The sequence below is a fragment of the Dunckerocampus dactyliophorus genome, chromosome 14 (assembly GCF_027744805.1).
Source record: "Dunckerocampus dactyliophorus isolate RoL2022-P2 chromosome 14, RoL_Ddac_1.1, whole genome shotgun sequence".
NCBI classification, from domain to species: Eukaryota; Metazoa; Chordata; class Actinopteri; order Syngnathiformes; family Syngnathidae; genus Dunckerocampus; species Dunckerocampus dactyliophorus.
In genome coordinates, this window is record NC_072832.1 from 2470074 (window position 1) to 2486875 (window position 16802).

At 41.8% G+C, this 16802-nt stretch overlaps 1 protein-coding gene across 1 annotated transcript in view; it reads right to left on the reverse strand.

Annotated features, from left to right (window-relative positions):
- The window catches only part of chrm3a (cholinergic receptor, muscarinic 3a), a 90550-nt gene that overhangs the window by 51354 nt on the left and 22394 nt on the right, over positions 1-16802 (reverse strand). The window contains exon 2 of the mRNA XM_054799575.1: positions 3891-4007. The gene's annotated coding sequence lies outside the window, so the exon portion shown is untranslated. The remainder of the gene's footprint in view (positions 1-3890; positions 4008-16802) is intronic.

The following is a 16802-nucleotide window of genomic DNA, read 5'->3' on the forward strand; positions in this document are numbered from 1 at the left end:
CAGACCTGCCAACATGCATGAGTTTGTCGTATTTGGCATGCAGTTTGACTCCTGAATACACTCCCCATTTGGTTGCATTTAGCTGCTTTCAGTTTCAAGTTCAGTCTGTACAGCACAGATAAATAATATCACATCAGATATCAGATATCAGATATCAGTTTCTCAATAGTATTTCAAATGAAACATTTCTGTCCCCCAGTGGGGGCATGACAGAAAATAATGGAGAACCACTGCTCTGGAGCAACGTAGCATTGATTGAAGGTGCCCAATTACGTCGATCGCGATGGACCGGACGGTAGTGTGGGTCGATCGCATGTGTTACCCACGTCTAAACATCACTTTGTAGATGTCAGCTCACAATAAGATCCCCTCCTGATTCACTGTTGCGCCTCCACGGCAAAGTAAGTGGTGAACCGACGTCTAACTGACGTCGTTATTCCGATTACGGATAAACTAACCCAGTGTTAACTTGCCGATATCTAGAACAAATGTAGAAAAAAAGTCATTTGTTTGATGGCTCTGTTCCACGTCCTGAATTCCACGAAAGAAATGTGTGTTTTCTACACTTTTGTTTGTGAAACTGTGACTTCATTCTGAATTGGAAAATACGCCTTTTTAATGAACCTTTTTAATATGCTGCCTTGACTTGGACTGCATTGTCTTCTGCATAATCATTTTCATTTCTTCTGTATTTGTAATGTTTGATAGCCAATGCTAACTGGACGTAATAATATAATGAACGGGACATTCTACATGGACAGATCTATTGAGGAGGTATGTGTAACTATATTTCTTGCCACATTGAATTGAATTTTGATTTATTGCCTTTAAACTTTGAAACTGTGAATGTGACATACTAATCATTGGTATTTAGTATAGCAGTTTCAACGTTTATTGGTTATGTTTTCTTATCATTTGACTTGTAACTTGCATGCTGAAAAAGTGTGTGAACCCCTGATATATGTGCACAATGTACATAAATACGCATATTTATAAATATACAAAATATATACAGCATATTCTCTCTGTTTATAGTAGGAAGTAGATCTTTGGCTCTAAAAGTGTGGCACATGTTAGAACTACAATCCATCAACAATACGTCACAATATCTGTCAAAAATCAAATATTAATATATGCGTAATATGTCGGTCGTGAACGAATCGGCTCTTTCAAATGAACGACAGGAGCCGACTCGCATCACTAGGAGCCAATTCGTTTTTTCCTCGACTTTTTTTTTCTGTTAAAGGCGAAAAAGTCATTGGCCAAGATGTGTGGCGGAGTCCCTGTGTCCACACTGAGCAGGGGAGGGGCGGGGTTAAACACACGCAGCACACGGACCACCACAAAGCATCACGGGGACAGGAGGGAGGGAGACAGCGGTTGGAGAGACATGTGCGCTGGAAAGGGTAAGGAAAAACACGAGTGACAGAAAAAGGAGTTTTTGAATGCCAGTCTTCACACAGCTGTTACCTGGATGCTGCTTTTACTTTTTGTTTAGCACTTTTTAAGATTTGACCTCGTCTATTGAGACGGGTCTTTGTTTTTGTACTTTATATTATATTTTTTAGAGCCGGAATTTCCATCACTATTACAGAACAATGACTCCTTAGCGAGTTCAGTGTTAGCATTTAGCGGAAAAGCGCAAAAGTACTTCCTATTACAAGAAACTGTTAGGGTCCTCGCTTTCAATGAAGCTTTGCATCAAATAAATGAAAGAAAAATGAAAAACATCTATTGACTGTAAGCACTTTTTTGGACGATAGCTCTGAAGAAATTTCTGCATCTGGCAACGTCAATGGCTAGAATCCACCCCCTCCCCCCAAAAACATCATGAAAGTCATATCAAATTGTGCAATTTCTCCAGCAGCTGAGAGTGGCAGAGCGTCTCCATTGCTGCAGACAGGTAATTACAGTGGAAGGGATGAAGTGACACAAGTGGTTTATCTGCATCTTCCTGCCCTCACGCGCACAAATGTGCTGCTTGCTATCTCTTGTAAAACCAACCCCCGACCCTCCCTGCCCGCCCTCCCCGTTAGCAGCCAGCCAAATGAAGTGCACGCTGACTGAATCCTATCCAACGCTCTGTTGCTTGTAAAAAAAAAAAAAACAAACCCACACACACACGCTGAGCGAGAAATTGTAAACTTGCCGAACTCCGACGACACATTCACACTCCACTCGCTTGCATCACAAATCAGCTCTGCCTTTTGAGCCAATTAATAAAGAGGATGATTTTAATTTTTGCCGTGTCGGTTGCATTGATTTCAACCCCAGGCAATGGAATATATAAATGCTAATCTGTTAGCGAGCATCACCCGAGTTCATTGGGAGCCGTTAGCCCATCAAGCCATACATACTGTATACGACACACATACGCAAGCGGAGGAAGGCGTGCAAGTCACAGATTTTACCATGTGAGGCGTGAAGTCTTTGGTCTTTGGAAGTCTTTTTGCTTAATGCTTAATGCTTGCTTAACGTTCATGTTCAGTTCTCGTATTTATTTCATAGACGATGGTATACACACTACACAAATCAAATGCTTAGAAAAGTGCTTTATTATTATTTATTCGTGTATTGATTGAGCACTTGTGATGCTACGTATGTTCTTATCATGTTTACATCAAGTCAGAAAGCTTGAATCATGAATTTGACTTATTTCAAAATAAAACTTAAAATTAGGGATGTCCGATAATATCCGATAATATTCCCATAATTATGACTTTATTCCCATAATATGTTGACTTTTACCACAACCTGATTTGTCAAAAATTACAACTTTGTTTTTTTCCCAGAATATTACCACTTGAAGAAATGTCTTTTTTCTTAAATATTTCAACTTTATGATACTAAAACGACATTATTTTTCCTAATAAAATTTTACAACATCAATCTCGTAAAGTTTTTTGTCTTAATATTTTGACTTTATTCTTGTAAAATTACTGCTAATATTTCCATTTTTGGTGATTTGTTAAATTGTTAAATTATATTTTTAAAATTTGCCAAGGGTCAGTAAAAAAAACAGCCGCAGGCTGTAAATGGATCCCGGGCCGCACTTTGGACACCACTAATTGAATGAAATGACACAGCAACACCAGGTGAGACTAAAACAGAAAGAGTAGCCACAATCAACTGCTGAGAATTGCATATTTAACCCTCCTCCACTTGATTTACTGGAATAAAAACTACTCCAGATGAAACATCTTTTGTCTTTTTTTTGGGGGGGGGGGGATGAATTTACAAAGCAACTAAAGTCTAAAGTTGATAGTCACCATGGAAACAAGTCCCCTATTAGTGACTTTCAATGATGTTCATGAGCACCAAACGTGAGAAAATCAATCATTTTCCTCACTTGTTTGCTCCACTTTGAAGAGAAACGCCCACCTCGTGTACACATCAACCGCTGCACAAAGAATAGCTTGTTTTTTGTTTTTTTTAAAAAGCAGGCTTCGCTACACATCACAAAATAAAGTGTGGAGCTCAGCCAACTGTCGGCTGCAGACGCGGGAGTTGTAAGTTTGGCAGTTGTGTCTTCCATCAGCGAATAGGCTAAATTGTGAGGGTAATGTTAGCGCTTTAGCTCACATAACTATGCCAGTGTTGCTAACATGTGTGCCCTCCTGTGCCACTCCCTAATTTGGCGTCGTTGTTGTGATATGTGGCATCTATTACATTATAAAGACACAGCAAATCAAAGTCCGTGATTTGCTTGCCATGCTGAGCTGACGGACTGTGAAATGTTAGGATTTCTTTCTTCTCAGTCTATTTGGGTGCACGCAAACATGACAACATCACATCACGAACATCACGAACATGCTGGAAATGGCATTTATCTCGAAAATACATCACTTTTTGTCCTTTGCTTATCATCATGGGAGGAGAATGAAACTCACCAAATACTTTCGGGGGAGGTGAAGTGTCTGGAGGTCACCTTTCAGCCGACTGCCTTTGGGTGTCAACGCTGCTGTCTGCTGGGGGGACTCGACGGTCCTCCCCGTGGATCATGGCGTCTACAGGGAAGACAAAGACATTCGTTTGTTTTTCAAACATCTCCTATTCCTTGTCTTTATTTATGCATCGCGTTTTAATCAAGGACGTGCTTGAGTACAGTAACGAGCTCTTTCCCCCCCCGCTGGATAATATCTGTCAAAGGAAAGAATTGCATGTCTTCATGTCTGCTGGAGTCTTCATGCCTTATATAGCCTGGGTCTGGTGTGCTGCACAGTGCTGCATGCAGCCGGGGGCGACGGAAGCTCGCCCAAAGTCATCTTATCATCACGCTGGAGTCTCCCCCTCCTTGAGAACGATGAGCACGAAGACACTTAATGGAGGGCTTCTCTGACTGGAAATGCGTTTTTTAAAATGGAAGTTAGGCAGCTCATCAGGTGGATAATGAGAGCGCGAGGTGGGTGAAGGCTGAGGCGGCGTAATAATCGTCAAGGAGATCACAAACAGCTTTCAGGTCGCTGCAGCGAGCGAGCACGAGCGTCTCATTTTCATGTTACAAATTGAGCCTCCAAAAAGGTCAATGAAGCAAACATTTCCCTTCTATTAGGAGAGGCTGCGTGACATTTCTCGCTTTGGCGCGGAAACGTTTTTTTAATTATTCCGGCATACTGTTTTCTCCATTTCAACATGGAGTCCATCAATGAGCCAGTATAGCTTGTAAGGCCCGCCCACATTACACGTTATTTTCATCAGGTTCAAGTAAGTCTCAACGGTCCCACAAAAGTGTCTTGGATGTGTGCCGCCTAAAATTTAGACATGAAATTTCGACAGTTTAAATTTAGACTGCGAACGCGTAGTTTTGTGTGTCTGTAGCTTTAACGCTGCTAAGCCGTGTTTGTCCAGGCCTTCAAGAAGTGCTACTGCGGCAACTAACAAACATTTTATAAGCCAAATAATCAGAAGTTGTTTCCGTTAATTGAGTTACCGCTTGTGCCGTAGACGCAGGTTGGTTCAAAATGACCCCTGCAGCTGTTTTTTTATTGGCAGATTCGAAAAATACAACAACAAAAGCCCAATTAGGAAAACCAGCAAGAAAAGATGTTGTAATCTTACGTGAAAAAGTAAGAATTGTATGAGAATAATGTCAGAATCTTACGAGGAACAATAACGTCATGTTAACAAAACACTGTGGTAAAATTATGAGAAATAAACAAAACAACAAATCAGTTTTGTAAAATTGCAATTTTGTGTAAAATTAGGTTGTTGAAAAAGTTATGTTTCGAGAATAAAGTACAAATATTATGGGGGTAATTTATAATTTACAAGAAGAAAGTTGAAATAGTTGGAAAATGTAAGAAAACCCCCCCAAACAAAACAATCAGCATCAGCTTTGTTGCCACACTAGCAGTTTGACTGCGGCCTAACATCGCTCTCTGTTACAAAGTACAACAAATAGTCCACAGTCTCACCTTTGCTCCATTGGCCCATTTTCTCCTCTCCCAGTGTTTTTTCACATCCATTTCAGTCCTACAGTGTTACTCTCCACAGTCTCCACTTTTCTTCTTCTTCTTCTGTTGTTTATTGGCGGTTAGCAAGCAGTTCACACAGTTAGCTAGTTTGCTACCGACCATTGACCACCACAGGAGACGGCACAAAGGAGATTGATTGACAATGGTCTACAACCAATCAGGACACAGACACCCTCTACTGGTAGCAGTAGTAAATACAATAACAGACACATACACCAGAGCACCGATAGATAGTTCGCTCTAATACACCACAAGGACGCAGAACACAATGTGCGTTCATATATGTTAAAAAAATAAAAACATGCAAAATTGCACTTTAAAAAATCCGCAAAATAGTGAATCTGCGAAGGGTGAACCACGATGTAGCGAGGGAACGCTGTGTTTCCACTAACTTACATGAATCGTGGCCTTTTTTAAGGTCTCTGGGGTGGATTAAAAGCCGCAGAGTAATTCCAGACATGAAATAACGAGAGCAATTTTGTGTATGACGAGCTGCCATCAGGTGTGAGATAGCCACACTGTGCTGTTGACATAAGCAAGCTGTGGGCCTGCTTTAATATGCATGCAGTCAGCCGGTCGGTGTTTTACATCGGACCGTTGCATAATGCATGCAGACGTTCCCCCGCATGCTACCTGCAGGCTTCCATAGTAATGCGCCTCCACTTTCGAAATCAAGTACTTTCATAATCGCTAATAGCTTTCAACTAAACAGCAGAACATCCTCAAGTAAGAATTATGTCCATTTTAGCTGTTAGCAAAGCGACCTTGACATTGTTGGTTAAAGTAGTTAGACAATAACATCATTAAAGCATTAGCATTAGCATGGAACTGGATTATGGTCATTTAGTGTTAAGATATATATTTGACATATACTGTAATGTTAGTCTCTATAGCTTGGTTAAAATCTGCTCTAATATACATTAGGTTAACCAGGTATGCTGAATTTAATAACATGATGTGTTTAGCAATGTTAGCATCAGCCCAATCCGTGCTTTATTCACCTGCTAACTGTTAACAAAAACATGTATTTATCCATATTTGGTTATACAAACTCTACATTTACAATCTAAAAGCATTTTCTGCCCTGTGACACTTCAGTTTTAAAAATATTTGTCCCGCATTGTGCAATAGCAAGCTAGCTTTGTTAGCCACCGCAGGCTACCCCAGTCTGTATGAAGAAATGTTAAAGCCAATTTATTTGAAGCCCCGTACTGTTATCAACTAACTCTAAAGCTTTCTGACCTGTAGGAGTCGGTCGAAAATACCAGGTGACATTTTGCATACGAATAATTGAAGCCCGCCCGATTTGCCCCCCCTGTGCCCTTTTATGTGCTCGTGTCGCCTCACAGTTGCCTTTGGAAAATGAGAATATTAAAGGTTCTCCTGAGCAAAGTCACTTGCAGTGCAACAGAGAAGTGAAGCTCCTATAATGACTTGACCTTTCTTTAAAGGAATGACATCACATAAACTGTACGACTTGACTTCTCGCTCTGTTTTCTAATGAGCTGATTCCTGCTCATCCCATTCCATACGTGGATAATTGCCAGTTCCTCTTATTCTGGGGATTTAACAAAGATTTTTAATGGAGTTAAAAGTGCCCTACAACACTGGCCGAAGAGTCAAGTGTCCTTCGAGCCTGCTTATGAGAACCAAACATGAGAAAAATGTTGGTGTAGTCCACTGCTGATGGGGATGTCATACAACTTCATGTCAAAAATAAAGTAACCTCAATTGAACATTGTCATGCAAAAAGGACACATAAAAAAATTCTTGTTAAAAATGACTTTGTTAGAACACAGCTTTACTGTGAACATGCCCACCATGTTTGGGTTTCGCATGACTTTTTTGGTGACAGCTGTTCGAGCGCGGGTGTTTTGTGTGACCTTAGCGGCTTATTTTACAATCTTGGATACAATGACGTAAAGCAGGCTTCGCTACACATCTTTAAATACAGCACCGAGCTCCACCAACTAACCATAAGTCAGCTACAGAGTGAGTGTGAGCTGTCAGTTTGATCATTTTGTTTTTCTTCAGAGAACGATGCTGCATTGAAACAGCATGAAAAAAACATTAGAGAGGAGACTGAGGGTGGCGAGAAAATGGGCCAGTGCATCCAAGTGGAGACTGCGGAGTACAACACTGGCGTAATGAAACAGACATGATACAAAGCATTGGAGAGGAGACTGCGGGCGATGAGAAAATGGGCCAATGTACCATTGTACACTGCCCAGTGAAAGACAGATGAAAGAAAACACCGGAGAGGAGACTGAGGGCGATGAGAAAATGGGCCAATGTAGCATTGTACACTGCCCAGTGAAAGACAGATGAAAGAAAACACTGGAGAGGAGACTGAGGGCGATGAGAAAATGGGCCAATGTAGCATTGTACACTGCCCAGTGAAAGACAGATGAAAGAAAAGACTGGAGAGGAGACTGAGGGCGATGAGAAAATGGGCCAATGTAGCACTGTAAACTGCCCAGTGAAAGACAGATGAAAGAAAACACCGGAGAGGAGACTGAGGGCGGCAAGAATGCGGAGTATAACACTGAAGAGGAACCTGGCCTCTGCAGCAAAGTGGAGACTGTGGAGTGTAGCACTTCATGAAAAGGTAAGCTAACGTTAGCATGTGTGTTTTGGTGGTTTGCCGTGTATCCCCAATGTTACTGCAGCCAAGTGGACACCACGCAGTGAAAAAAGGTGTGAAAGCGGCGTTTGATGAAACAAACGCTCTCATTAAAAGACGTTATCAACAAGCACTGCTGTTCCTAATCCACGCTGCAGCCAATCCTCCCTGCGAGACAACGCTAGCTGCAGAATTATTTATGAAGGAAAACAACAGAAAAGACACCATATTTCATTTTCTCCCTGCAAGGCTGCAAGCCACAATCCTTCCAAAGGATGTGAACAGAGAGACAGAAACATAGAGGGGAATATAATAAAAAGATAAAACAGCACACAAGCGCGCACAAAAGCGGTTGAGCCAGACAGACAGATTAGAAAGGCGCCAATCTCTAACATGCACAAAGAAATAAAGTCGGGTCACACACTCAGAATGACGCAATAAAAGCATGAATTGTGTTTGCTGAAGCAGGTGGATCGTTTGTTTTTGGCAAACAGTCGCACGCAACTGCGCAATTACCTCTGCATGCGCGTGACGAGTGCGCTGTTGCAAATAATCCCAGCACGCTGCAGGACGAGCTGCATTTCAACTTGCACGCTTTCGGTGCTGCCATCCACACTTTTTCCACGGAGGGCCACTTAGTGGTCGATGAAAGGATGGAAGCGGCGCTTTGATACTTCCCACAGCAACGCGTGCAGATGTGCTAAGAACTTCCATATCCTCCACTTCAGCTTTGGCATGCAGGTGGAAAGCGTATTTCTAGTATGAACTTTTCTCCATTTTTGCTGTTGATGTTTTTGAAATTTGCCAAACACTTCAACTTTCATCATAAATAATCTTATGGAATGTTTTGGAATATTATGACATTATTCCAACCTTTTTCCCCAAAAATTACAACCTTATTTTGTTTTCTTTGTTAATATTAAAATATTGCAACAGAAAAAAAATAAAATGTCTTTAAACTTTCAACTCTATGCTACTAAAATGACTAAAATGATGTTATTATTCCAAGTTTATTCTCGTAAAAGTGTAACCTTGTTTCTCGTTTGAACGCAACACATTTCTCTTCATATTTGGACTTTATTCTCGTAAAATTACAGCTGTTTTTTTTCCATTTCTGCTGCTGTTTTGTTTGTTTGTTTGTTTTCCCAACTCGTTCAACTTTCTTTTGGTCAATTTTCTTTGTGTAATAATGAGAGACTTTATTCCTTTTTTCCCCAGCCTGACTTTATATTGTTTTGTTTGTTTCTCAAAATATTCCAACTTTAAAAAAAAAATAACATTTTTATTATTTTATAAAATATTTTATTTGATTAAATATAACATTTTTCCACTAAATATTCAGAGTTTATTCCCGTAAAATTGTGACTTTTTCTCATGAGAAGACAACTTCTTTCTTTTAATATTTTGACTTTATTATCACAAAATGAAAGATGTTTTTTTTCTAACGCTGCTGTTTTTTGGGTGAATTTTCTTGCTGTAATCTTATGACTTTATTCCAATAATATGAGAGTTTGATTTTGTTGTTTGTTTCTCATAATATTACGGATTTAAAAAATAATGTCTTTTTTTAATCTTAACTTTATGCCACTAAAATTCCGTTATTTTTCCTCCTAATCTTACAAGGTTATTCTCGCAAAACTACGACTTTTTCTTAGTAGATTACATTTTTTTTCTCTTAATATTTTGACTTTATTTTTGTAAAATTACAGCTGATTTTTTTATTTTTCATTTATGTTTTTAATTTAAGTTTTCTTGTTGAATCATACTTTTAGAATGTGTCGCGGGCCACAAATAGCCCCCCAGGACACCCCTGCTTGAAGTCGTCAGAAAAGCCAGGACTGATTACCGAAAGTACGAGCCCATGACGTCGTCCTGCTGTGCTTCCTGCTAAATGAGCCCGAAGCCGGCGGACGTGGACCACTTGGCAGGAAATGAGAGCAAATTGATTGGGGGACAGATGGACGCGAGGACGCCACCGTGGCAGCAAGAAAGCAGTGAGAAAATGAGACCAACATATGCGGGAGCTGACAAAACATTTCAGCAAGCATTTTTGCTACAGTGTGTTTTGTCGCGGGACAGCGGTGCGGGACGGTACAGTACTGCTTCTACAGCTGTACAGCGACTACTCTAAAGGGTTTACTGGTGGTAAAGTTGCCCTGTACTCCCTTTTGTCAGATATTGTACACATAAGAGGCTTGAGCTGGCATCCACAAGCTGAAACATGGAACGTTATGCGTCGCCACTCGCACCTTCTGTGTCTCCTTACGTAATCCTTCCAAGAAACAAAGCGCGGGGAGGAACACAAACACTCTCGCCTCCTTGCGTTTGACTCTACAAAGAGTCCGGGACAGACAAAATCTGTCACAGGATATTTTAAGACGCTCTTGTTCAATCCGCTTCTCACCAAACCTGACAAAACGTCGGACGGGATGTAGCGGGAGTTTCACGGCCAAGCTTCCTTACTTATGTCACACACTGCCTTTGTATGCAGTGACTCATCAGCAGAGCACTGAATTCATTCAGGGTCTACTGTTCCGCTTTTTACATATTCACTGGAACCCTGCACTTGTCCGACGTTGCAGAGGCCATTATTTTAAGATGTGTAGTGAAGCCTGCTTTTTTTTAACAGAGCAAACACCATTTTGTCACATCCAGCGCTCATGAAGGGGAACACATTACTGTCACTGGAACTCGGCGGTTCTCAATTGTATTCTGTCATGCCCCCACTGGAGGACAGAAATGAGTTGCCCCCCCTCCCGATTAGAAATACTATTGAGAAACGGATAGGGTCTATTTATTTATCAGCACTGCACAGGCTGAACTCAAACTGAAACCAGCGGAATGGAGAGCAGTGAAGCATACACGAGTCAAAGTGCATGCTGGGTATGACGTGTCCATTTCATTTTGAAAGCCCTCCCTGCCTCTCACGCCCCCCCTGACAGTTCACCGCGCTCCACTGGGGGGGCCCGCCCCACTATTTGAGAAGCGCTGCTGCAACTAAAAAAGTCACTTTTGGATAATAGGGGAGCATCAGTGGCAGTTGGGGAATAAAGTAGCATCCATCCATCCATTTTCTCTGCCGCTGGGATAGCATGCTGGAGCCTATCCCAGCTGACTTCGGGCGTAGGCGGGGTACACCCTGGACTGGTCGCCAGCCAATCGCAGGGAATAAAGCAACCCTAACCCTAACCCTAACCCTAACCCTAACCCTAATTTGCAAATGTTGCCCGTTCCTTTTCCACCACTGGTAGCTGACGACATGACTAAATCATGTACCGAAACTGCAAGCACAATAATAAACACATTGTTCACACCAAACCTCTCTGACAACGGAGCAGGATTCTCTCTGTGAAGGCACATTTATTATGAGTGTGTGCGCGGGGGGGGGGCGTTCTAGCATGAATTTCATGAGGTGCTTAAAGCTTTGATAGCAATGATCCTTCAACTGACACACACACGCACACGCACACACACTGAGGTGAGAGATGATTGGCTAGCAGTAAATGGCTCGTTAAGCTGTGGAATATCTGCCTGGACTCAAACAACTTCTAGACTCGCAAAGGCCACTCAGGAAAAAGATCATCAAAGGAGATGACTCACGTTAACGACGCTCTCTTACCCCTCTTAAACACACACATGCACGCACGCACGCACACGCACACACACACAGGAAGGGACATCGGCAATCCCGAATTTGAATTTTAGCTGGAGTGCGGCCACAACAGTAGCCCGTGTCGTTATTATGATGATGACTATTATTGTGCCTGAAAATAACAAAAGCCCGTCACGTCTGGTGCGTGTTACTAGTGACACCTAGTGGCCAGTGTAGGCGACACTTCATCAACGTCTTGTTTTGGATTTTTTCCTCCCTTAATCATAAAAAGTTTCATTTAAAAACTGCATTTTGTGTTCAGTTGTGTTGTCATTGACTCACATTTTAGTTTGTTTGATGATCTGAAACGTTTAAGTGTGACAAACATGCAAAAAACTAAGAAATCAGGAAGGGGGCAAACACTTTTTCACGCCACCGCATGCTAGCATGTCTTCCAAACCATTCCGACTACAACCCATAGGGGGCGTATGACGAAATGACCGTACGATCAGGTGGAACTGAATGAGTGAGGAGCAAGCGGGGATGGGCTATTTATTCCTCATGTGCTCTCACAGGAAGTGTAAAAGATGAAAAGGAAGCAGCAGAAGTGAAGTGAAATGATCTCTGGAATGTTCTCCGAGAGCCGCCTCTGCACTCCAGGATACTTCACACTTTTATTTTTGTTTTTTTCAAGGCAAGTGTGCATCTTCAGAGCAGAATCTGAGAGGCAGCCCAATAAATGCGCTTTAAATAAACAGCAAAAGTGCAAATAGCGCATGAGAGCACTCATCTTCTGGGAGTTTCAATGCAAAATCCACAAGCCGTGTGCACATCATTAACCCCTCAGTGCCACGCTGACCCTCCGCGCCCACTGCATCTCATCGCGTTCACTTGAGCGAGGGAGCGAAGGGAGGTCGGAATGGCGGCACTTTGATGCAGAACATCTTTTATCTCAGAGCGAGCCGCCTGTCCAAAAAGTCAATTAGAGGCACAGAGAAGCGTAAAAGGAGGCGCAGAGGTGCGATCAACGGGAGAACAAAAAATGGGACAAGCAGTAGCGAGCATAAAGAGGTTTTAAAGGATAAGAGCTGCTGTCTTGAATAAACAGGAAGTTCACTCTTAATGTGTCACCATGTGCAAATAAGCTCCTCGTCCCCTGATGATTGCTACATGAATCGCACAATCAAAGACTCGGCAACCGATGTGTATTCTTGTGGATCCTCAAACATAAGATTCATGGCGCGCACACACACGCACGCACACACACACACACGCACACACACACATAACACATGAGGTCATACATATTAAAAATGCAAAAAACCTGCAAAAGCAAAAAGCTAGCATAGCTTTGTGAGACGTTTGTGCATTAAAGTCACACAGCAACATCATGCTAGGTTAGCCTACTCCAGGGGTGTCCTAACTTATTCTGAAAGATGAAAGGAAGCAGCATTAGTAAAGCAGCACGTGCACAGCAGATATGCTGAGAACTTGTTTATACTCCAAGAAAAAAGTGCGTCTCGTCTTTGTAACACAGCGTTCCCTTCGTTCCATTATTTCCATCCGGGGGATCGCCCAGCATACTTTAAAGCAGGGGTGTTCAAAGTGCGTCCCGGGAGCCTGTTATTTTATTGGCCCTCGGCATATTGTAAAAATAAAATGAATGCATTATTAATTCATGTTGATTATTATGAAATTATTACACTAACTTGCTTTGTCACCTTTCACACAAATCTAAGATTTGGTGCCTTTGTTTGTTATTTGATAATTAATATAATTTAATAATTAATCATTATAAATAAATATAATAAAATAAAATAAATAAAAATAAAATATTGTACACATATAATCATCAATATTATTATATATTGTATTATTAATAAATTCAATAATTAATACCACGTTATTTCTTTATCATAATACAAATTTTATACATAAGTAAAACAATATTACTTGTTTATATTTGATTAAACTGGCTGTTGTGTTGAAAACATTTGTCCCTGTCTAAGCAGCAGGTTATACATTCCACCGTGCATCCATCCCGGGGTTCAGGATCACTGAGTGAAAGCACACATAGCAACATAGAACGCACGTTCCAGAACTGCTGCAAACTACAGCAATTGTGCAGGACCTGCGTGAAAGAGGCTACATCGGTTGGGGTAGTTCCACCTGAGCCTGGGCGGAACGAAGCTCGTGTGATGAGCTGTGGTGAGACAGAAACAAGAGGCCTGAGGCAGAAAGATGCTCATCTAAATTGCAGAGCATCTTTTCAGACAGCAGTTTTGCACACGCCAATGCGACCACACGCAGGCACAGGAAAACCATGCGAAATGTTGCATTTGGAGGCAAACAACTGCCCTGTTTGTCTTGCTAGAATGAAGCACATGCACATGCACGTGCACATGCATCATCCCAAGAAGAATGACACTTGTTGCCTTTAGTGATCATGGGAGCAGCATCTTTAGCTGCTTTGTTTGTCAAATGATTTTCTCTGTTTGACCCATCAATGCTGAGCAAACACTCCGTGGTAAACACAGCATCTCCAGCGAGCGCGGAAGGACGAGAAGCGCAGCAGTAGCGAGTGGAACACAAGTTTATATGGAGATCATGAAGCCAGCTGAGGTTCTTATCGCCAATTACTCCTCCTGCAGCAGCGTGCCTGAACAGCTGAGACGGGCACACTCTCCGCAGCGAGCCAGTTCATTTGGACGAAAAAACAACAACAACAAAAAATCGCCTCCTCAAGGTCCCCTGTTTGGCTAATAAACAGCAAAATGATGAAGTGTCAACACAGATGCTCTCTGAGCTTAAAATCAAATGTTTGTTTGTTTCTTTGCAATATGAGACCACACATTGATTTTGCTGTCAAATGGAGCGAAGAATAATTGGCCTTTTTCTCTCCTTGCCTGTGATGATCACATGTAATGAGCGAGCGTTTCACCGCAGAGAGACAGACACCAAAGACACTGCGGTGCAGACATCTCCGGCACACAACAGCACCACGACACAATGGGGCCCGAAATGTATTAGATATCAGCCACCCTACCTTATCACATGTTGCTGCTTTACAATAAACCAATAAGATAAACCAGAGGAGCACTCGAGAGCGCAGACGTCCGCCAAGCGCCGTAGCTCCCCCCATATTGTGGTTCACACCAGAATATTAGTCCTACATTTTCTTTGATATTTTGTAGAACCAGTTGGAAACTTGTCCTGTGTTTTTTTTTCCAAGGGCTCTGACCATTTTTTGTGGAGTTATGCGCACAAATGCCGAAAATGGTCCGATCTCGCAATGTTAGAGAATCCTTTGAAAAATTCCTGCATCCAGACGGTGAGCCGGATCACCTCCAAAATGTAATCAGTTCTTCCATGTCCCATTTCCGACAATTCCTGAAAGTGTCATCCAAATCCATTCAGAACTTTTCAAGTTATTTTGACCACAAACAAACAGACAAACACCACCAGCTGAACAGTAATATGTGCTCCTACAGCAGGGGTCACGAATTTGCGGCCCGCGGGCCATTCCTGTCATATTTCGCGGCCCGCGACTTGACATCAGAGATGAGTGCACATGCACCCCACAAAGTCTGGGCAAACGCAGCGTTACTTGCAGGAACTACCAGCGACGTGGTCACATACTGTAGAGAGCGCGGTGCTAAACACAACATGTAACAGGTCAGTGAACGTAAACACACAAAGGCAACCACTAGTACGGGGAATAATAAACAACTATGTTACAGTAAAGGGTGCCTGACATGTTTCATCGACTTTGCTCAGATATGTTGTATATTGTTTGTAATTATGTTCTACATGGTTTAATTTTTTAAAGCGAGCAGTAAATTTGCAAAAAATTACAATTATAGTTCATGCCGCCGCCCATGAAGAACTAGCTACCTTCAAAACACAGAAAGGAAAGTGTAAATTACTCTCTTATCCTTCAATTATTGTTTTAAATCGGCTTCGTAATGAGTGTTAAGGGTTTTTACCAGCCTGTTTGATTGTTTATGTGGCTGCACGTCGAGGACATAGTGCATTTTCCGGACCATAAGTCGCTCCGGAGTATAAGTCGCACCAGCCAAAAAGGCACAATGAAGAAAAAAAAACATATATAAGTTGCATTTTTGTAAATTTTTATAAGTTGCATAACATGTATGATGAGATGTATGATGCTAATCGAGGGACGACTGTCACTTCTTAGCAAATCTTTACAAAATATTTTGCATCTTTTCATTCTGAGACTTGCAGTACAATTACTGACCTTTAACAGATCCTTATTAGTCGCACCCGGTGGTGTCCAGCACTGACTAATAATATAGTGGTTTTTTAATACGATTTAGTACAAAAAGCTGTTTTTCATTCATGTAATCTGTTCTTTTCATAACAGAGGGCCTAATTACAATGATACTTTGAGGCTAAATCATCATTAGAGTCTGCAAACCAACATCATGTTGGAGATCAAATGCCTTGTTGGAAGGGTTTCAATGTCACGCATGCTCAAAAATGCAGCCTGGAGCTCTGCCAACTATCCGTCAGTCAGCTCCAGACATAACATCCAGGCTTTCTTGCACTGTTGCGCCCATATATTATATATACGCACATCAGCAAGAAGAAAGCAAAGCTTTCATTCAAAAATGGTAAACATGACACAATGCAAACAGAAAATGCTTTATGTGGTCCAAAAACATCAGTAACACAAAAAAAGCATACGCCAGTGGTAATTAGAACTCCCCCATCCAGCCCTTCTATTTTATGGCTGTTTGGAGCGACACAAATATAAAAACGTTCGCGCTCATGTGAGTCTTTGTTGTGGCTCTGCTCTGCTGGATGGAGTCTTAATTGTGCGAGCTGCGAGTGACAGAAGTGGATTAATAATTCATGACGCCCGGCGTAAGCGAACAGCCGGCCCAGGATGGCAGGGAAAATGGATTTGCCGGTCATCGATACATATTTTTTTTCATCATGGGATAAAAATATGCAGCAAGAACATCCTTTATTATGGATGTGACTTAAGGCCTGCAGCTTCCCTGCTTCCATTTGGATTCTCCACCTTGTTCCCAGGTCCTACATGGACTACAACAGCAACAAAGTCATGCGAGAGCCCACTTGCCATCTT